The sequence below is a fragment of the Camelus dromedarius genome, chromosome 34 (genome assembly GCF_036321535.1).
Source record: "Camelus dromedarius isolate mCamDro1 chromosome 34, mCamDro1.pat, whole genome shotgun sequence".
In the NCBI taxonomy this organism is placed as follows: Eukaryota; Metazoa; Chordata; class Mammalia; order Artiodactyla; family Camelidae; genus Camelus; species Camelus dromedarius.
The window spans coordinates 11,878,811-11,900,622 of NC_087469.1; the positions used below are offsets into that span (position 1 = coordinate 11,878,811).

A 21,812-nucleotide genomic window follows, 5' to 3' on the forward strand; every position below is an offset into this window, starting at 1 on the left:
AGAGATTATGCAAAATGAGAAGGTAAAGCCAATCACCATAATACAAATACAAATACCAGCTTAATTCTTGCATCGAAGAGCCCTGTGCCTTTTCTTTCCAGATGTGGCTGTATATTCGCATCTACCTTTTTTTTTTTTTTTAAATTCTATTATCTGGTATTTTTTAAGAGCTCACACAAAATAGAATCCTCAGTAGGAACATCATGAGCTTCAGCTCTGTACTCCAGATCTTACAAAACTCTCCTCTTTCCCTTAAATAGGGAGCATCTCCAGTGAATCTCCTTACCTGGGGATCCAAACCTCCAGGGCAGCTATTTTAGGTAGAAATGAACCAAACAGAAAATAATGAGAGGCAGAGGCTGAGTAGAACATCCCAAGCAAAAGTGATTGTTGGATAACATTGAGTTTGGGGAATTACAAGCAGCTCAAAATGATTTGCTACCTAATAGTTAACACGCACAAAATACCCACCATGTGCCAAGTGCTGGGCAAAGTGCATCGTGTTCATTATCTCCGTTTACCTTACAGACTCTGCGAAGAAAGTTACCTCTAGTTACAAATATGGACACTGAACCTGAGAGTGGTTAAATCATGTGCTCAAAGGCCAGACACTTAGTAAGGGACAGGTATGGCATTCAAATCCAGGTTCATCTGGTTTCAACACCACTGGGGGTGAGGATTCTACCTATGGAGGTCTGCAGGCGTCAGATGTCAGGGAATGTGGAATTTATCCCGTAGGCAATATGGGATGGGACGAGAATAAAGGTCTTTGGGAGGAAGGCATGCTTAGATTAGTGTTTTAGAAAGATGACTTTGTTGGCTGTGGGTAGGATAAATTGGAAGGGGGTGATACCATATTTTTATTTAGTACTCATGTCATCCTACTTTATATTAAAGTCAGCAGTTTTTGTAGTTACTTTGCTGGTGGAGAGGGGCTATGTTTAATTCTTTATCCCTCTTATAGTGTATGGTAGTGAATGAATGAATGAATGAGTGTAGTTTTAACTTAGAAAGTTTCTATGTACGGCAAGGAGACCAAACAGCCACTTACCTGACTCCATTCGCTGACCTTTAAAAATGTCATCAATATAAATGGAAAAGTGGTACTGATTTTGAGAAGAACTCTTAAGACGTATGAAAATGTAGCTAATATTAGAAGAAAGACTGGAAGTGAAAAAAGCTCTCATCTTTAGGAGACTCAGGTTTGAATCCCGGGTCTACCATTTGTTACGTGTATTGAGGCAAATCTCTTCACCTTTCTGAGCTAGAATGTTCTCATCTCTGTAATGAGGGTAACTTTTGAGGAAAGTACTTATGATTCAGACAAAGCATAAGGGGGGATTCTGGACTCTCAGTGATGTTTGATTTCTTGATCTGGACAATGGTTACATGAATGTGTTCACCCTGAAAAGTCTTCAGTTCCACATTTATATGTACATTTTCCTGTATGGGTTTTATATTTCAATAAGAAAGTTTATTACAAAAAATAAAATGAGGGTTTATTGTTTTCATTCACATGAGCAAAACTGGTTCACTCTATACAGAAGAATAAAATTTGATTTTTACCTCATGCCATTTACAAAGGTGAGTGGCAGATGAATTAAAACCTAAATGTAAAAGATAAAACTGTAAAGCTAATAGAAAAAAAGAATACAGACTGTATCTGTGACCTTGGAGTGAGGAAGGACTTCTTAAACAAGACCCCCAAAGCACAAAACAAATGGTGGAAAATTGGTAGATCTGAGCAAAATCGCTTTGGATAACTATTCGGCAGTTTCTTATAAAGTTAAACATACGGTTAGCATGTGACACAGCAATTCCACTCCTAGGTATTTACCCTAATTAATTTAAACATATATCCACACGAATACTTGTACATGCATGTTCTCAGTGCTTTATTTATAAAAGCCCCAGTTTGGAAACAGCTCAAATACCCATCAGCAGGAAAAGGGATAAATGCAGTGATACACACAACATAGACAGAAGTCCAAAACCTCATGCTGGCTAAAGCAAGAGATACAAGAAAGTATATGTGGCAGGACTCCATGTATGTGAATTTCTACAACACACTAAATGAATCTATAGTGACAGAACAGATCAGTTTCTTGAGACCAGGGGTAAGGTATCGACTTTAAAAAATAGGAGAGAATTTTTTGAAGTGATGGACATGTACTATATCTTGATTTTATGTGGTTACATAGGTAACTTATTTGCCAAAAACCACTGAACTGGGCACATTAAAGGTGCATTTACTAAGTGTAAATTATACCTCAATAAAGTTAATTTTAAAAGAAAAAATTATAAAACAAACATTGATGAGTCTGAGCATATAAAAATAAATTGTTATTGTTTTATCAGGGACACCATAAACAAAAATAAAAGAACATCATGGATTAGATGGGAAACAGATTGGGAGAAGATACTTTGATGTTAAAAATTGGTAAGATTGATGTCTAGAATGGTCAAACAAAGAACTTAGCTAATCAACACTGCAAATGAGAAACCCAATTTAAAAAATGGGAAAAGTAATAAGTTGAACATTCACAAAGGGGAAAATGCAAATAACCAACGAATATATAAGGAAATGCTCAACTTCACTAGTGATGAGAAAAAATAAAAGCGAACCAAAAATACGATAACATTTGATATCCAGCAGATTGGTAAACATTAGAAAGTTATGCAACACCAGATATTTGACTAGAATGAGGGGATGAAAATCTTCATGTTGCTCACAGTAAAACAAACAAACAAAAACCAAAAAACAAACAAAACACCAGTATAGTCATTCTAAAGATGAATCTGGCACTATTTCGATCTACAAATATTTGAGTGCCAACAATGGGCTGGAAACTATTTTACATGCTGAGGAAATCATCAGTGAGTTAAAAAAAAAAGCATTTAAAATATTTGCCTTCATTAAGATTATCATCTAGTGGAGAGAGAAGATAAACACAATTAAAAATAAAATTACCATATGTCACATACTCATGAACGACATGGAGAAAGACAGGATAAGGTATTAGGAGAAGGCTAGAGGAAAAGGAAACAGTTACAGTGTTAAATTTCGTGCCTAGGGAAGATTTCATCGAGAAGGAGATATTTGAGCAAAGACCCATGAGGGATACAGGATGAAACCCTGGAGAAGACAGTCCTAGGCAGAGTTTACAGAAAGCACAAAGACCTGAACCGAGACCATGCTTAAGGTGTTTAAGGAACAGCAAGGTTAGTGTGGCTTGATCTGAGGATGCTAAAGGGAGAATAAGAGGAAATGAAGTAAGAGAGAGAAATGGGCGCAGATAACAAGGGCATTGTATGTACTTGAAGACTTTGGATTATACTCTGACTAGGATGGGAAGACATAAAGGTTTGGTGAAAGAAGTCCTCATGGAAATTAGGTATGTATATGGCATGTCCACTACTGGCTAAATTCCACAGAAAAATCAGTACACAAATGCTTAAGACATATACAAAATTAAAAAAAATTTTTTTTTTATTTTGGTAAAGTGAGGAATAGGAGGCAATTGAGGCATCATCCCTCATTAGGGGAATGAATTAGTAAAACCCTTTCAACAGTCAGTGCAATAAAGAAGACACATGAGCTTCTAAACAGCATTGAATGAAACAAAAAGAACAGAAGGAGATCTACTGCACAATACAATATATACAGATAAAAAATACAAGTATATCAAAGGCAAGACTATTTTTCAAAGATACACAAATAGCCAAGGATGCGGACCACTCAGAATGCATGTCTTTGAGGAGGTAATGGGAAAGAAAAGAGAATTGGGGAAGTAGAAGAAAAATAAATTTCTAGAAAGAGAAGACACTTATGGAGAGGCTTAAACAATCATCTGCAGTATTATATCCCCTCAGTCAGAACCAGCAGCCAATTTTTCCTTTAAAAAAATCAAAAACTTTTTTTTAATTATTAGAGGGAATTTTGAATAACAGCAAATCATCATGTAGCCTCCAAAATCATCAACTCATGGCCAGTCTATGCCCATTTGCACCCTCATTCAATTTCCTCCACTCGTTTTTATTTTTTTGAGCATTTTAAATCAACTTTTTTTTGAGATACAATTTACATACCTAATAAAATGCACTAATTTGATGTCTACATTTTGATGAAATTTGAGTCTCATCACTACCACAGTTGAGTTATAGAATATTCCATTACTCAAAAAAAAAAAAAAAGAAATCCCTGGAGCCCCATTCAAATTAATGTCCCACCAGCACCTTGAGGCAACCACTGATGTGCCTTCTGTCACTGTAGATTGTATCTGGCTCTCCTAGATGTATGCCCACAGCAGTATGAAGTTTCCATTGTGTTCATGGTTTCCTTTTAAATTCTTTAACATATTTATAATAGTTGTTGTAAAGTGTTTTCTGCTAATTTCAACATATATATCATTTCTAGATATGTTTCTAATGCCTGATTTTATTGTTGTATAGAAGTTACATTTTCCTATTTCTCCATATGTCTAGTCATTCTTGATTGGATGTGAGACACTTAGATGCTATATTTGTTGAGAGTCTGAATTTTGTTACCTTGATTTGAAAGTGTTGGGTTTTATTCTGACAAGCAGTTAATGTACTTGCTCAGGTCGGTTCTTTGAGGCTTGTTTTTAAGCTTTGTTAGGGTGATGTTGGGAGCTTTCACTCTAGAGTGATTTTAGTCTCACCATTAAGGCAGGGCATTTCTGTGTCTCTGTGAAATTCTCTAAGTGTTTAATGAGGTCTCTCACTTGTCTGGATGGAATTTGAATGTCTTCCAATCCTGTGTGAGTTTTAGGAGCTGTTCAGTTTATAGTTCCCTGGTAATTGATTGTTTTTTAGTATTTGTTCTTTACCAAGCCTTGTGTGGTCTTATCCTGTGTATCCATAGTTTAGTATTCATACAAAGCTCAAGGAGATCCCTTCCTAGATTTCTGGAGTTCTTTCTCAGCATAGCTCCCCAATCTCAAATACTCCACCTTGCATCTTGTAGCCACCCCAGCCTCCCTAGACTTGGCGTTCTCTTTTCTCAACTCAACAAGAATGCCTTGTTCTGCTAATGAACCTGCCTCCCAAGCTTTATGTTCTGGAATATGTCTTCACACAAAAAGCAAAAGCAGTTGTTGGGCTTAACTCATTTTTATCTTTTCTTTTAGGGTCACAGTCTGTATTTGTTTCCTATATTTTGACCAATTTTCTAGTCATTAAAGTGACAGAGCTAGTCTGATACCACTTACTCTATCGTAGCCAAAAGCAGAATCTCAGAAATCTTGGGTAACAAGCTTTTTAAAAGAAAATTGGGTCTCCAGCAAGAGACTTGGTATACATTCTTCTGTTTTTCAATTCTCTTTATCTGTATAGAACTATCAGTAATTTAGGATTTTGCCAGAGTTAAACTTCTTACAGTATTTTGAAGAAAATCTCAGGCATGTATTATTTGTAAATATTTTACAAATGTTAAATGCACCTTTAAAAGACAGATTCTTTAAAAATTATAATTTCATGGATGTGATCCCTGGATGATGCTTTGCAGGTGGTCAGGAGGTTCGCTTGGAACCCTATCTGTGGTGCGTCAGCAGAAATAATGCCAGGGCCTTCCACTACGTTTTGGATGACATGGTACCATAGCTTCAAACTCCCTCAGCATCTTGGTCCCCACTGCTGTCCAGTCCCACCAAGCTGGAAGCATTCTGGTTTGTCCAAGTCCTAAAGTGTTGTGCCCCAGCAAAATGCCTTCTCCCAGATTGTGGGTCTACAGATGTTTTTAATCACAAACACACACCAGTGAAACTCCCATGAGCATATATGCAATTATAATTCTATAATCATGGCTAAAAAATTCAACAATAATTCCTCATCAAATATCTAATGGTCAAATTTTTAGTTGACTAAAATTTTAAAAATAAAATTTTAAAAATCAGGATTCAAATAAGAGTCACAAACTTACTGTGTCTTTTAAGTCTTTTTAAATCTCCATGTTAATTCTGTTTCTTTTGTATTTGTCTTGAAATATACTGTTTTAGTTCTATAGCATTTCCCACAATTTATATTTTGCTAATTTCATCCCTATGGTGTAGTTTAACATGTTCCTTTATTAAATCTTCCCTATTGGTGGCTGGAGAGAGAAGTGACAGTTTACAATAATTCATGTTTCCATTCATGTTGCTCCTCTTCATTTTTTAAGTTCTATTTTTTATCATCTTCTGATAAGTTTTATTGTTTTCCAATTAATTATTTGGACATTTCTTGCTTTACTCTTTGGTTCCTTACGGTTTTCCTCTTGCTGTTATGTGTAGCCTACATTTTAACTTCCTCTAATTAATTAGTCAGCTTGTTGTTGGATTTGCAATTATTGGGCAAACCTCACTGCCCAGATTTATCTGCAAGATACAGAGGAATGGCATATGATACGTTGGATACCCTGTTTATTGCATGGAAATTCTTGCTAGAGGGTCCCCAGACAGTCATAAAGACCAGATAAATGCAGTTCACATGTTGCAATTGTTTCTATGTGTGCATGCTCGTTTGACCTTTGTTTGGGATATGTTATTCTTTTAAGGTCTGTTAGTCTCCCTTTAGTTGCTTAGCACAGAATTAACAGGGTCAACCTAAGAGTCCAAGAGGCCTTTCTTAAGTTTCATCTGTAGTTTCAACTTGACCCAGTGCACTGGAAGATCCCTGAATATTAATCAGAAACCCCGGAGTCAGGCTCTGCCTCTTATTCCAAGGCTTGGTAAGCCACAACTGCCTGAACCTTTGTCTCCGTATCTTTAAAACTGGGATAACAGTACCTGTTTTAAGCAACTCTTGGGGTTGTTGTGAAAAAGAAATGGGTTGGTATGAAATTGCTCTGTAACTGTGCTGTCCAGTAGAAAAATAATGTGAGCCACAGAAATTATTTAAATTTTTGTAAGCCACATTAAATGCGAGTAAGAAATGTTCCGTGAACTTAATTTTAAAGATCTATTTTATTCAACCCAACATAAGCAAAATATTATTATTTCAACAAATGATCAATTGGGAAAAATTCTTAAGGAGATTTTTTACATTTTTTTAATACTAAGTTTTTTAATCCAATATATTTTACAGTTACAGCACATCTCAATCTGGATGTTAAATTTTAATCAAAAATATTTGACATGTATTTAGATTACTCATCATCTATAGTTAAGTCGATTTCTATCTCCCAATTTTTCCCAAACTTAAAAAGTTTTCCAGTAACTGAATCAAGTAGTGGGTTTTTTTTTCTTGTATATGTATATTTTTATTGAAGAACAGTCAGTTTACAAAAGTAGTGGTTTTTAAGTTGGTTAAAGTTACATAAAGCTGAATTTCTTAGTCACATCAGCCACATTTCAAGTCTTTAATAGACATATGCAGCTAGTGGTTACCATATTGGATTGCACCACTATATAAATTGTTGAGTTCTACATACCTGAGCTTTTACAGAAGTTTCTGAATCTCAGTTGGATGTTACACTGTTTGTTTCAGTTTGGGACTCTGCATTAGAGAAATGAATTTCCTCTGCTTTGACCTGCAGAAGAATTTCCCAAGGAAAACCTCTTAGCTTTCCTGACAACTGGGCAAGAGATTGCTTCCATTTCAGTAATCAGAATTTATTTGTCTAGGAGTCACTACACGTTCTGGGAAATAAATACATCTCTAAGAGTGGAGGAAAGATGACCAAAATAGACTGTTTTTAAAGAGCTGAAAAATCGATTCCTGGCAGTAATGCGGTCTGGAATACACAAAACCATTAGTGCAGGGAGCCCACAGCGAGGTCAGGATCTATTCTGAGCCGTGGAGAATCAAGCTCCCATGTGACTTCAGTGCATTATCAAGAACAGACTATGCTTCCGGGTAAGGCCAAACCTATCATCTCGGGGTGAGGAGCATCACATGGGGTCACCACAGGTGCCTGGGATCTGCAGGCAGAGGTGAGTCAGGGCATCGGGGCAACGGTAATGAACACTCTCCCCAAGCTTCTTTTTTCATGAATTTATCACACAATTTGGTACAAAGACACTTCTCTCCTTATTTGAGTAACCAACTAGGAACCCTTCACTACTGTCCTCTGCCTCTGCAGAGTCTTTGATTGGAAAGAACCTACTGTGTTGAGTCAGACAGGGCTGTTTTAACGAACATTTATCTAGCATTTACCATGTCTCAGACATTGTCCTAAGCACTTTACTTATATTAACTAATTTAATTCTCACAACAAATGTATGAGATAGACAGTGTTATAACGTCCACTTTGCAGACGAGGAAATGGAGGCAGAGAAAGCTTAAATAACCTGCACAAAGTCATACTGCTCGGAAGTGATGGGGAAGAGATAGGAACCCAGACAGTCTAGGTTTCTGACCAGTCAGTAAACTGTTGTGCTACTACTGGATGTGGATCAGAGGCTAGCCTCCTGAGCCCAGCCCCAAGTGCCAAACCTTGCACCCAGTCACGAGACATGCAGATGCCACCTTCCCAAATGAACTAGTGAAATCAGAAGGGAGCTCGGAAACCCACCTGCCTCTCCAGCTGTGTCCTGCTGTTCTAGCCTGCTCTCCATCTCCATGGCCTCTGTCATGAGTCTAACTCATCTTTCAAGGCTCAGCTCAAAACAAACCTCCACTAGGTTTCTTAAATCTCTAGAGTCAACATTAGCCCCATTCTCGTCTCTTCCAGGCTTTTAGTGTCTAATCTCTATTGCAGTTTTCCAAAAGCTGCCTTGAAGTACAGAGCCGTCTCTCTCTTCTCCTTGGCTGTGAGCCCCTAGAGGATGGAAGTTCATCTTATTCATTTTTGTATCCCCCACAGCACCTAGCATGAAGCCTCTTGCCTCCTAGCTCTCAGTGAATATTCATTACTAATTTATTACTCTTAAAGATTTCTAATTTGAATGGAAATATGCTTTATTGGATGAGGCACTGCAATGGGTTTCATGAAACTTGAATTCCAAGCTTGGTTCTGTCACCAAGTAACTATATACATTTGAGCAATTTATTTCGCCTCCCTGAGCCTTCGATGTCTCGTCTGTAATTGGATGAGATCATCTCTAAGGCCTCATGACATTTATGGAATAGGCTATTATTTGCTCTGAATTTATGGACACAAAAGGTTTTAAACAAGTCCCTGAAGGGTGTTTCATAAATTCTGAGATCGCCCCTGGGCTACTGGGGTGAGGTGCTTCTAAACACAAACACATGAGAGGGGTCAGCAGAAGAAATCCCTCCAGAGAGGCCAAGGCTGGCTGGCTGCTTGTGCTTGAAAATTCCAGCCTGGTTAAAAGCCTGGATCTTTCAGGAAAGGGCACCACATAAAGGAGTGGCTATGGTAGAAGACAAACAGGGAACAGAAGAGATGGTTCTGTCCTCAGTGCGCTGAATATGTGGGAGGAATCACAGGCTAGCCAGGTTTCCCTTAGGAACCCTCTGGAAATAGCGTGCAGAAAAGAGGAAGACATGTCCAGGGGATGAGGCAGTCAAAAAGCAGAAGGTAACACGTGTCGGTGAGAATGTGGGGAGATTGGAACCCTTTAACACTGTTGGTAGGAATGTAAGTAGTCCAGCTACTATGAGAACAGTATGGAAGTTCCCTAAATAATTAAAAATAGAACTACCATAGGATTTGGCAATCCCACTTTTGGGTACATGCCCCCCAAGATTGAAACCAGGATTTTTTTTGGTATATATATATTTTTATTAAAGTATAGTCAGTTTATAACGTGAAATCAGGATCTTGAAGAGTTCTCTGCACTCCCCTGTTCATCACAGCACTAGTCACAATAGCTAAGACACAGAAACAACTCAGATGAATGGCTCAAGAAGTTATGGGTGTATATAAATATATATACACAATGGAATATTATTCAGCCTTTTAAAAAAGGAAATCCTGCCATTTTCAACAACACAGATGAGCCTGGGGGACATCATGCTAAGGGAAAAAAGCCGGTTACAGAGTGAGCATGGTGTCACTGATGTGAGGTCCCTAAAATAGTGAAACTCACAGAAGCAGAAGGCAGAATGGTGGTGGCCGGGGGCTAAGGGATGGGGGAAATGGGAAATAATTATTCAGTTGGTATCATATTCCAGTTGCACAAGATGAATATGCTCTGGAGATAGACAACATGATGCCTGGAGTTAAGAACACTGTGTTGTCCACTTAAAGCTCTGAGTAAGAGAGCAGATCTCATATCAAGTGTTCTTACCACAAAAAACAAACAAAGAGACACAAGGAAACTTTTGGAGATGATGGATATGGTGATGGTTTCACAGGCACTTTGGGGCATGTGACCAAACTCATCAAATTGTGTACATTAAATATGTGCAGTGTTTTGTATATCAGCTCTACCCCAATAAAACTAAGTAAAAGTAAAAAGTAAGTCATTTATAATCTTTGCAGTCTAAGTAAGTCATCTGTAATCTTTTCAAACCATAAAAAAGAAAAGACTGGAGGGGTATAGCTCAGTGGTAGAGTGCATGCATAGCATGCATGAGGTCCTGGGTTCAATCCCCAGTACCTCCATGAAAAAAAAAATGAACGTAAGATTGGATCTGACTGGATCATTTAGAGCCAACATTCAACTTTAAAAGCACATGAAGAGGATTAGGAGGCAGGAAAGAGTGGGATTAGTAGATTAAATATTTGCCTCGGTCTAATTGCTTCAAAGTTTCTAAATGTCCAATATAAATTTTTAGGTTATAAAATACTGAATTTTAACATTTGTGTACTTTAAAATCACTTTTTTAGTGATTAATCCTAATTATCAGAGCCATGGAATGGAGATTGGTCTCACATCTCTCTCCTCCCTGGATAGAGCAGCACAGAGAAGTTCTGTTCTTGTTTTCGTTCCCCGACCAGTACCTGCTGGAGCAAAGCCTAGTAGACTCTGAACTGCAGGATCTAAACTCCAGTCCTTCTCGGTCGCTGGGAAGGCGGGACTCGGGGAAATCACTTTACTCTGTTGGATCTTAGTCACAGCTTCTGTAGAATGAAGGGATTTATTGTAAATGACCTCTTAATAGCCCTTTCCGCTGGACAAAAGGTCTGTGATGGGTGTCTTCCTCTACTGAACTAGAAGCCCCTGAGGGCAGGGGCTGCTCTTTATGCACTTCTGTAGCCCCAGGAGCCAGGGAAGTTCCCGGCACACACTTGGGGGAGGGGGGCTCAATAAACGTTGGCTGAATTAAACTGAATTGAGTGTAATATATGAGGAAGCAGGACACGAGAATGAGAAAGTGACAAGACCGCAAGCAAGCTTTTCCCTCTCTCTGTGGAGGGAAGCTGGGAAGAGACTGTTTTGGGAACAGGTAAAGACGTGGACTGAAAAATGGAAGGGACGTTCCACCAGCTGGGCAGTAGGGCCCCCGGGTGTACGAATGTTCGGGGAAGGTTATTGATTATGAAGTAAGAGAGTGCTAATAAATTACAAAGGGTCAATTTAATCAAGACAGATGCATAAAGATAAGCCTTGATATTACAGCACTACATTAAAAATGAGTGGAAAAGTTCCCAAATTGTTGCTTAGATTTTCAAAATGGAAATAACTATTTTTGACTAGGTAACACACACACAGAGGATCAAATTTAAAAGATTTTTTGGAAAGCTTTTATTAGAAATAGCTAGTTCATCTTTTTAGAGGCCATTAGCTATTTGAATAAAAAGTTTACTTCCTTTTTCAGGCAACCTGCCAAGTGGAAACCCTGGGTAGCCTGTCTGATCCTAGGCCACCTGGGACTGCGGGCGAGACCCCTCACACAGCCGCTTAGCTGGACGGCAGGTGAAATGCTGGCACCTTGACACTGAGCCCGTGAGTAAGGTAAGGGCCATGTTGTTATCCCACCTTAAGACAATCTGGACAGTTTACAGGGATGCTGGGAGAACCTAGTTTGGAAGGCCAGCCAGCCTCACTCTGCCCGTTCATCAGGTGCTGTATCTGTCTTCTCGTCTTCCTGCCCAGGGCAGTGTCTCTGAAAGGGAAACGCACTGCGGTCCTGGGGTCAGGACAGGCTCACCTGCTTGGGGAGCTAAGACCATTCCCCTGGCCGAGGCTTATGACAGTTTCAGGCTAGAGTCAGGTTCGCTTTGGAGAGGAGCCCATGGGGACCTTTGTTCCCAAATGGGTCACATTTCCTCATGTTTATTGAATTCTCTCAATCACAAACTTGATCTCTGGGTCTCAGGAAGGGGGACTTGCTATAGAGAACCTGCCAAGTTGACCTTTATTTACTCTTGATAAAAGGATCAAAAAGGAAGTTAACTTTTCTGCCATTCTCCTCTCAAAGCCATTGAAAGTATTCTGAAGTCTTGTCAAGATCATATGCTGAGGCTCTTCCCAAAGTGGTCACCATGAATTAACTTCCAGGTCTTTCGCCTTCCTCCCCCACGGCACAGAAGCCGGGGCGGGGGGGTGGGGGGGTGGCTGTTTCTCTCCTCCCTGCGTGGGTGTAACGGCCAGCTCAGGACCCTGCTCCTATCCCCACCTCTCTCCCCACCTCAGGACCTCTGCCAGCTAGAGGGTTGGAGGAACCAAAGCTAAAACGCAGGTGTCCCCACACCTGTTCTGTCCAAATAAGAGACTGTAAAGAGTCTGATGAGGTTGTACTTCTGGAGAAAGGCACCAGTCCCCCAGGAGGTCAAGTTTACTCCCCTAACTTCTCTCTCCCTCCCTGGCCCAGCTGCCTCTGTGTACTGAATACACTGTCTTCACCCTCAGTGTTCCTCACTTGCTCCGATCACCATGCTTCTTGAACTCCTTTAAAACAAGCTTGTTAGCGCTGTCTCCAATGCCACGCGGTCCTAACCTCCTCTCATTGATTAGAAGGCTTGGGAACAGGCAAGTGTGTTTTAGAAACTGTGCTGTGGGTGATTGTAGCACTGAGCAAGTTCACTTCGTTAATATTTAATGTTGAGCTGTTTTCTACTCTAGAGGTAGACTCGGGGAAGGGGGCTGTGTGTGGCCGTGAACATGTCTTTTCATCACGACTCCGTTTTTGCCATGTGTCGCTGACCTACTTGGCCCCCCCCAAATTAAGCCAGATAGAGAAGAGAAAAGAAGCAACAGCATGGGAGGACCATTGCTCCTCAGGTGGACACCAAAAGGAGGCGTTACTAAGTTATCCAGGCAGCCGCTCCCTTTGGAAAGCTTTGGGGATATGGGCCCTGGTGGTTTATTTGTTTATTACTTAAGTATAGTCAGTTACAATGTGTCAGTTTCTGGTGTGCAGCATAATGTGTCAGTCATGCATATCTATACATATATTCATTTTTATATTCTTTTTCATTAAAAGTTATTACAAGATATTGAATATATAGTTCCCTGTGCTATGCAGGACAAAAATTGTTTTTTAATCTATTTTTATACACAGTGGTTATCATTTGCAAATCTCAAACTCCCAAATTTATCCCTTCCCACCCCTTGTCCCCTGGTAACCATAAGATTGTTTACTACATCTGCAAGTCTGTTTCTGTTTTGTAGATGAGTCCATTGGTGTCCTCTTTTTTCTTTTTTAGATTCCACATATGAGTGATATGATATGGTATTTTTCTTTCTCTTTCTGGCTTATATTTCACTTAGAATGAGATTCTCCAAGTCCACCCATGTTGCTGCAAATGGCATTTTATTATTTTTTATGGCTGAGTAGTATTCCATTGTATAAATATACCACAGCTTCTTAGGTTGTTTCCATGTCTTGGGGGCTGAGCTTAGGAGAAGGGAGACAAAGACAGGGAGATAAAGCAATTGATTGTTCAAGGTCCTGTTAGTGTTGAGTGAGATTTCTTCTTTTTTCTTACAGACAATAAGAAGCCATTGCTAGTTCTTGTGTAGGAAAGAAAAACGATTTGTTTCTAGAATGCTTTGTCTGGCAGCTGTGTACTGGCCACACCAGACAGCAGTGAGACAGGCGTGTTAGCACAATGTTAGGTCAGGCAGGAGAAGGCTCAGGTAACCGAAAAGTAGATCTAAATGTCATTTACTCTTATTTCTCACTTGCCTCACATATCCTTTAAAATGAAAGCTGCAGTGGATTTGTAGGTACTGTTGTGCTTGAAGATCAGGGGTAAATCAGTTTCTCCTGGTCTCTGCAGGGAGACAGGATTTCTGGCTGATAGCTCAGATCAGTTTTATTAACCAAAAACTACTTTTCAACTTGGCACCTCTTCAGCCAGGAACAAACATATTATTCACCCCGGATGGCCCTGAAAGGGGTAAGAGAAATGAATGTAATTTAAGGAGATGGTCCTTAATTAAAGGCCCCACATAGTAAATTTCAATACCTGCCTTGTTTTTGCTGGGCTTTTTATCCCCCCATTTTAATATACTCTTCCAAATCCTCTTATTAGTTGGAGAGTTTATCACATTTGGCTTTCACCTGGTAAATTTATATTTAATCGGCAGCGGATGCTGTGTCCCGTTGACTGTAATTCAGGATGGGCATGTGCGCTGTATCCCAGCGCCAAAGTGTGTCAGAGGACGACGGTTCTGCAGCGGTGAACGCAGCCTGCTGCCCGGTGAGTTCCTCAGGGTGACTGTGCGCTGCCCGGCATTTCAGGGCAGCCAGAGGGGCAAATGGGGTGGTTTCTTTCCTTTTTCCTGGCATACATAATTTAAAGCCTACCTCCTCCAGGTAACTCCCCTCGAGTGGGCTTTTCTCCAGTCCATGTGTATATTTTCACTGTTAACCAAAGGTCACACATTTCGTTGGCTGGCATTACTGAGTGTGTGGGTGGAGATGCTGTAGCAGGGAGGGAGTGCTGCCTGCAGTCAAACAGACCGAGCAAGAACCATCGCCCTGTTTCAGCGAACATGCTTCGCGGCTGTTAATTGCGCTGGGGTAGTGCGCACGCGCACGCATGTAACCTGATTTCGCCCTCAACATTTCTTACCCCCATAGCGTCATAGAATTCTGGAACGGGAAGGAATTTTATAGATGGTAAAGTTTATCCCTGTTATTCACAGACAAGGAAACTGAGACCTAGATAGGAAAGTGTCACGGGTGCCAAAGGCCACAAGGCTAGTGAGGACGCGCAAGGATTATAATACAGATTTCTAGACTCTGGTGTCTCTGAAAACCTCACCGCCTAAAAGTTGTCATACTTTATCATAAAGAAACATAGACCTGCAAGGCTGGCAACTTACAGTGTTAAAAAACAATCAACTTAAAGTCATTTCCATCGATAAGTCTTGAACTCAGGTTTCTGCACTGCCAGACCAGAACCATTCAGCTGTTCCATGGCAGAGGTACTTGGGTGCTGTTTAGATGCCTGGGAATGCAGAGGTAGAATGAAAACAGTTAAAAAAAATTCTGAGCCCTGTGCTGAGTCCTGACTCCTTCGAGCCCTGACCCATCATCTGACTGCTGTCTATGTTTTTCTTAAACATGTTGAGAAACTGCAGAGAGATGGCTCCGAGAGAGCTGAGACAGCCCAACGAATTCCAATACAACACTTCCAATCACCATAGTTAATTATTTCAAATATGCAGCTTAAGTAAGTGTAGCTCATGAATCAGATCAGAACCAGTTCCAGGAAATCGGGCTTTGATAATGAGAACTCGGTGAGGCAAGAGTCACAGTGAGGGGGAAGCAGCCAGTGGGGTTCTAGTCCCTTGGTACCACATTGCCACAGCCAGGGTAAGCTGGAAGGGAAGTGGGTATATGGATCTACCACCTATGACCCTCTCACTGCAACACTGCACAGCGACACCAAGCAGGAGCGGCCCAGGGCAGCTGGTCCTCCTTGGGTCCTCCTGCATCGGGTCCTCCTGCATCAGGTCCTCACCTGTCCTCCCTTGGCAGCACTCTAGGCTGAGACGTTCTTCCCTATCTACTCTCAGTACCTCTTCTTCCAGCTAAACTGGTCTGTTTTGAGTTCCAGCGCTGTCTTCTGCTCCCCTTTGTGATCATCAGGGGGGGGTCTCACCCATTTGGTCTATTTGAAGACATTAATGTTAATATGGAGAATTTATCATTTGCAGGATTTGCACCTCTACTAGTCATCTAGGGCTTCCATAACAAATTACTACAGACAGGGTAGCTCAAACAAGAGAAACTGGTTTTTTCACGGTTCTGGAAGGTGGAAGTCCAAGATCAAGGTGCTGGCAGGGTGGGTGTCTCCTGGGGCCCCTCCTTAGCTGCAGAAGGTCACCTTCTTGCAGTGTCTTCATGTAGCTAAATTTTCTCTGTGCACAGGCATCCCTGGAGTCTGTCTCTTCTTATAGAAGATACTAATCATATTGGATTAGGGCCCCACTCTGACTTCATTTAACTTAAATTACCGCCCTAAATCCCTCATCTCCAAATACAGTCATACTAGGGGTTAGGGCGTTAACGTGTGAATTTTGCAGGGACACAAGTGAGTCCATAACCAGACTGCAGGTGGGTCCTCTCTAATAAAGATACTTACAGGCATGTCCCAGAGCAGTAAATCTCCAGCTGCAGTAGTGGGAGCGCCTCCACAGGCAGACGAGGGAGGTGTTGTGGACAGAGACCCCTACTCCTCCCAACGCCGCTCCCAGGCTGCTTCCAAGTAAAGCTAGCTCTGGGTAACTAATTCTCGGTTCCCATGTGACGGATCAGTAGAGTGATAAAAATCTCCTGCCCAGGTGGCACTTCCAGTAGGTGCAGAGAGTTACCAAAGGGATGTGCTCATCAGCCAGCCAGTTTCATTTTGTTTGATGACTTCATTGAAAAATTTAATTTTGGAAAGTAGAAAGATGTATATGGGTGCCTACCTTATATACAAATAAGAAGGTGTGTGAGTTGGTATGTATGTATGTATGGAAATGTTTTCTTTCGCTAGGAGCTTTGAGAAGGTTACAGAGAGATCACAGATTAGATCAGATGCTGGAGACCACAGTCAGGGGCTTCATTGTGCACCATGAGGCCATCTCCTCTGCCAGTGAGCCAGGCATCCCTGCAGAGACACTGATAACGGTGATAATATCTAACACTGAACCAACGGTGACTTTAACCCACCTTCACTCAAACTCTGTGAAGATGCTGTTCTATTATCCCCATTTTATAGAGTGGAGACTGAGGCATAGTTTGCTCAAGGTCATAAAACTACTAAGAGGGGAAGGGATATCTGTCTGCTCGCAAAATCCAGATACATTTGAGGTCACTCTGAAGAGACAAACACCTAGAAATGAAGAACAGTGTAGCAGACTCAGTGCTGTGGCGTTTGAAGGACTGAGGGGAGCAGTTGGAGGACAAGTTGCTGGAGAAACCCCCGTCACAGAGACGTTGCCCAAACCAAGCCTTGAAATGCAGGTAGACTTGAGAGAGGGACAGAGGTGGGGAGAAGAGGGTCTATGGAACTGGAGGTAGAAATGGCAAATTAGGTGCAGGAAAGAGCAAGCAAATTGACAGGCCTTTATTTCAAGGTTTGGAAGAGAGATTGAAAAGAGAGGATGTGTTCAGATTTGTCAGAATTGACTCCATCTTGAAAAAGCTAACATTGAATCTTGAAGGGTGAGTAGGATTTGAACTGGTATGTATTCACAGTCAGCAGTTCACCTGGATCTGAGAAGTGAGCTTCTGCGTCAACTGGTAGGCATTGGTATATTGAAACTATTTTAATAGCAAATAGCCCCCAGCACGTCTGCTTACTGAAAAATAATAAATGCCAGGAAAGTAAACAAAAAACTCGGCATTTTTGCAGCTTCACTCTCTCTCAGGTGCAGATGGACTTGCATGGAATTGTTCTTCTTTACTTGAGGCCACAGTCCAAGAGAAAGTGTGAGTCACAGACCTAGGTCATTTTGAGTCAAAAAAAAAAAAAAAACTTTCTACACAATCAATCTTACGTTCTCACCAAAAAACATGTCTAACATTGTCATTTCAGACTCTGAGGCTCCCATTACGCATGCGGAATTTACCTTGAAGTCATTTAACTCCCATCCACGAAATGAAGCTGTATCTGAAGATGACCCCAGAATTATTCTTTTCAGTCCTTTTTCTTCATGGGTTTACATGACCAGCCACTTCAGTTATGTCACTGGAGATGTATCTGTAAGTTTCCAATCAAAGGCAGCTGCTTATATGCTTCTAGATCTTTTATGCCCATCCCAATGGTCACATTGCCTTTTTCTTCTGCTCTAGACTTCTCTTCTCTTACAGGGTGAAGTATCAGGAGAGGATGGAGGACTTCAATGAGAACTTAAGAAATTGTTTCACGGAGGTGGTGTCACAAGCGTGAGGAGTAAGTTGCTGCTGGGAGTGAGGGGACACTACCATCATGGTACTGGACATGGTGGGGCGGGGTGGACAGCCGGGGCAGGGAAAGCTGGCTGGGAAATTTCTCAGAATTCCGGTCCCACCAGTAACTCTTTCAGGGCTGAGTGCTTAGAGACGGGGAGGCTCTGCAACTTTACTAAGATGGAGTCGTGTGAAAGCAGCACCGCCTGAACCCGTCATCCTATAAAGTTGACAAAACCCAATTTATCGTATCATCTAAAGACATTTTCTGAGCACCTCTTCCTGTGCCAGGGAAGAGAAATAGCAAGGGGGAAAGAGTGATGGTGCCAGTTTAGGACGTCATGGTTTTCTTCTGGAGGCTAGAGCCAACTCGTGAAAAATTAACATCCAATACATGGCACTTGATAGTCAGTCCTAAATAGTAGCACAGAGCCCAATGGTTCACAGGTAATGTTGTACATCAGACTCAGCTGTGGGCTTGGGAAAAGATAGATTCTCAGGCTCTGTTCCTGGAAATTCTGAGTTTGGGCCTTTGCATCTGGGTTTCCTAGCAAGCTCCAAGGCCACTAAAGACTTGGTGAAGACAATAAGGAGTGGAGGGGGGTGGAGATCACTTTGGACTGGGGCCTAAGGGGAGCGCCCAGCACTGATCACAGAGGTGGAAGATGCCAGTTCATAGAGCTGAAGGTCTATCAATGGGAGGACAATCTGGGTGAAGTGAGGGCTTTTAACAGGGAGTGGTGTCCATTGGGTAAACGCCTGGATGGCCCCGTGAGAGAAGGAAGAGAAGAGTGATTTAGTTCCTTCACACAAGGGCGCTGACGGAGAAAGCGATGGTGTGGAGCGGCAAGTGGAGGGGAGAGGAAAGCAGGGCTTGGATTTCAGTGGGGGACTCAGCTAGTGAGAAAGGAGACGGGGGTGGGTGCCTATGTTCTTTCCCCTCCCTGACTGCTCAGTAAAGCCAGCCGATTTCTAGCACAACGCAGGGTGCACTTTTAACAAGCCGCTAAGATTAGCCAATCCACGTACGTCGCCCAAAGCTCACTCACTCAGAGGCAGCCTGACAAATGGTCACGTAAAATATTATGCTTTTAAGAAGGTCCCTTGTATCTCTCAGGGAGTCAGTAGAATCCATTATGTCAGTTCCTATCCACCGGCTTCTTTCTCAGCTACTTAGATTTCCACTTAGTTGAAGCTTAGGCAAAGCTCACCGAGGCCCAGAAAATGAGAGTTCTCTGAGACGTGTTAGCTGTCTTTTTGACAACTATCTTTTTCATTCCGTCCACTCTGGGCCTGGTGGTTTGTCTCTGGCTTTTCACTTCCTTCGGAGACTTTCCAGTGTGAGATCCTGCTTCTGCCAGTGTTTCCACTCCTCATCCTTTGATGGCATCTTTCCCTCCACTGGTCTTCCTTCTGGTATTTGTTCTTTTGGAGGAGTGGGCAGGGTCGGGGTGGGGGAGGAGACTGAGGAACTGGAGGAGGGAAAAGAGATGGCCTGCTCTCCCTTCTTGCTCTGTCTTGTGTCACTTCTCTCTCCTGTTCTGTTTACATCCTGTTGCTTGCACACCCTTGCCAGTCTCATCTTCCTTAGACCCTACTCAGAATCACAGGGCGATGGGACAGGTATATACTGACATAGAGATAAACTGACAGTGCCTTGAAAGGTAAAGTTAGGGAGGAAGGAGAGACATTGGTGAGAAAGAAATGAAAGGGAGGGGATGCTGAGAAAGAGACAGGAAAGGCAAGTATAATAATAATGATAATACCACCAATTACTATGTATTAAGCAGCTAATATGTGCCAAGCATTGTGATCACATAAATCACAATCACATAATCGTCACAATGCTCCTTTGACTGTCACTTATTTCTTCATTTGTAAAATAAGGGTAATCAGACTCAAATATTTTAACCATATTTCTCAAGGTCCTACTGCTAATATGAGGCACAGCTGGAATTCACTTTCTCCAGTACATCACAGAGAAGTAATCAGGAACTTTTTTTAAGATTTAAACTCACGATATATTTTTAAGAGAAAGTTTCCAAGATAGATATAAACATTTTAAAATCCAGATAATTTTATACAGTCCTATACTTGTACGTGTATATAAATCAAGAGTAAAATTTATTTAGTTTAGTAATTGTTTTACTGTATCTCATAATCTTAGAATGGGAAGGACCACAGGATTCTTCAAGTTCAATGGCAGGAAATCTCTCCACAACATACCTTCCTATACCTCTGCTTATGTATTTTCAGTGAAAGGGGACCTCACCACTATGAAGACAGTCTGTTTCACTGTTGGACAGCTCAGATGTTTGCTGTGAGGATGATCTCAGTGTTGTCCAACTATTTTTGCCTTCTGAAGTGACACAAAATATATCACATTATTCCTCTTTGTGTATGTGTTTATACGTGTTGTTAAGAATTTCCACACACACACAGCCTTAAAGTCTCTTCTTTTCTAGCTAAGCACGCCTAGCTCTTGCAATTATGACTCACATGACAAAATTTCATCTTGCTTACTGTCCTTTTGACCAACTCAGGTCATAAAATGGAGTGTAGAACTCAAGATATGGTCAGACCACACTTTTCCTTCCTATTATTGGGTACCATGCTTCTGTTGAAATAGCTTAGGTTACATTAGCATTTTGAAAGCCAGTGACACTGCTGAGTCCTAGCATAGTTGCAGTCAACCAAGACCGAGAGGCCTTCAGTCTAAGTTAAAGACTTAAGAAGTATCTCTGTTAAATTTAATCTTGTTCCTTTGGCCCTTGTTCTCTTCTGGTAAGATCTGTCAAGATGATGATTCTTTTATAAACGGCTCTGCTTCCTAGCTTTGTATAATCTACAATTTGGTAAGAATATTTGCAATTTTGTTCATAATATATTGTCGAGTATAAAAAATAAGCTTACAGTGTGATCTTGTTTTACTGAAAATACCTATTTGTGCAAAAATGAGCTGCATGAAGATATAATCATTCAGAGATAAGGACTGTTGACATTTTAGTATATGATGTATGATTTTTAATTTTGGGGTATACATTTTTCTGTTTTAATAACGTTATTTTTAAAAGAAGTCCTTCTAACTGAAAGGCTGGTTTATTCCACACCTTTTGGTTTTGAATGTATAGTGTTTTAATTATTACCATTACCAATGGCCACGTATGTCTTGAATCTTCAATTTGACTCGAAGCTCCTTGAGGGCAGGGCAACTGTACGTTCATTATCCCTTAAGGAGCTGACACAGTGCTGGATTGAATGGTTTGCCTTTAAATTAACTTGTCTTTCCTCTAGTGCTAAAGTCATTGTCTTTGTTTGACTTTATCTCTTGTTCATATCAATGTCTTGAAATAATGGGAACATGATGTGTTATCTGTGACCTACAGTGAAACAAATTAGGCTGATTCACTTACTGCTGAATAATTATTCAGTGTGTTAACAAGTCTGTTTAGCCAACTGAAAGCCAATTATTTTGATTTCCCATGGTTGGCTGATAATTGTACAGCATAAACACAAATAATGGAATAGTTTTGGTGAGGGAGGACTATTGGTGAACCCTTCAAGTAATGATTTGTTGAGACCAGCACTGTATTAAGACATGATTTCAAGTGCTTATGGCATAGTTGGTG

The 21,812-nt window shown here is 41.0% G+C and overlaps 2 long non-coding RNA genes across 6 annotated transcripts in view; one reads left to right on the forward strand and one right to left on the reverse strand.

Annotated features, from left to right (window-relative positions):
- The window catches only part of LOC105097560 (uncharacterized), a 205,126-nt gene that overhangs the window by 37,136 nt on the left and 146,178 nt on the right, over positions 1–21,812 (reverse strand). The gene's annotated exons all lie outside the window — the stretch shown is intronic.
- Positions 11,671–21,812, forward strand: part of LOC105097552 (uncharacterized) — a 33,140-nt gene continuing 22,998 nt past the window's right edge. For 4 of the 5 annotated variants that reach the window (XR_837956.3, XR_010378934.1, XR_010378933.1 and 1 more), the window contains exons 1-4: positions 11,671–11,804; positions 14,385–14,497; positions 17,831–17,997; positions 18,106–18,187. This is a non-coding gene — a long non-coding RNA (uncharacterized LOC105097552). The remainder of the gene's footprint in view (positions 11,805–14,384; positions 14,498–17,830; positions 17,998–18,105; positions 18,188–21,812) is intronic. The other variant, XR_004133873.2, reaches the window with a different exon arrangement.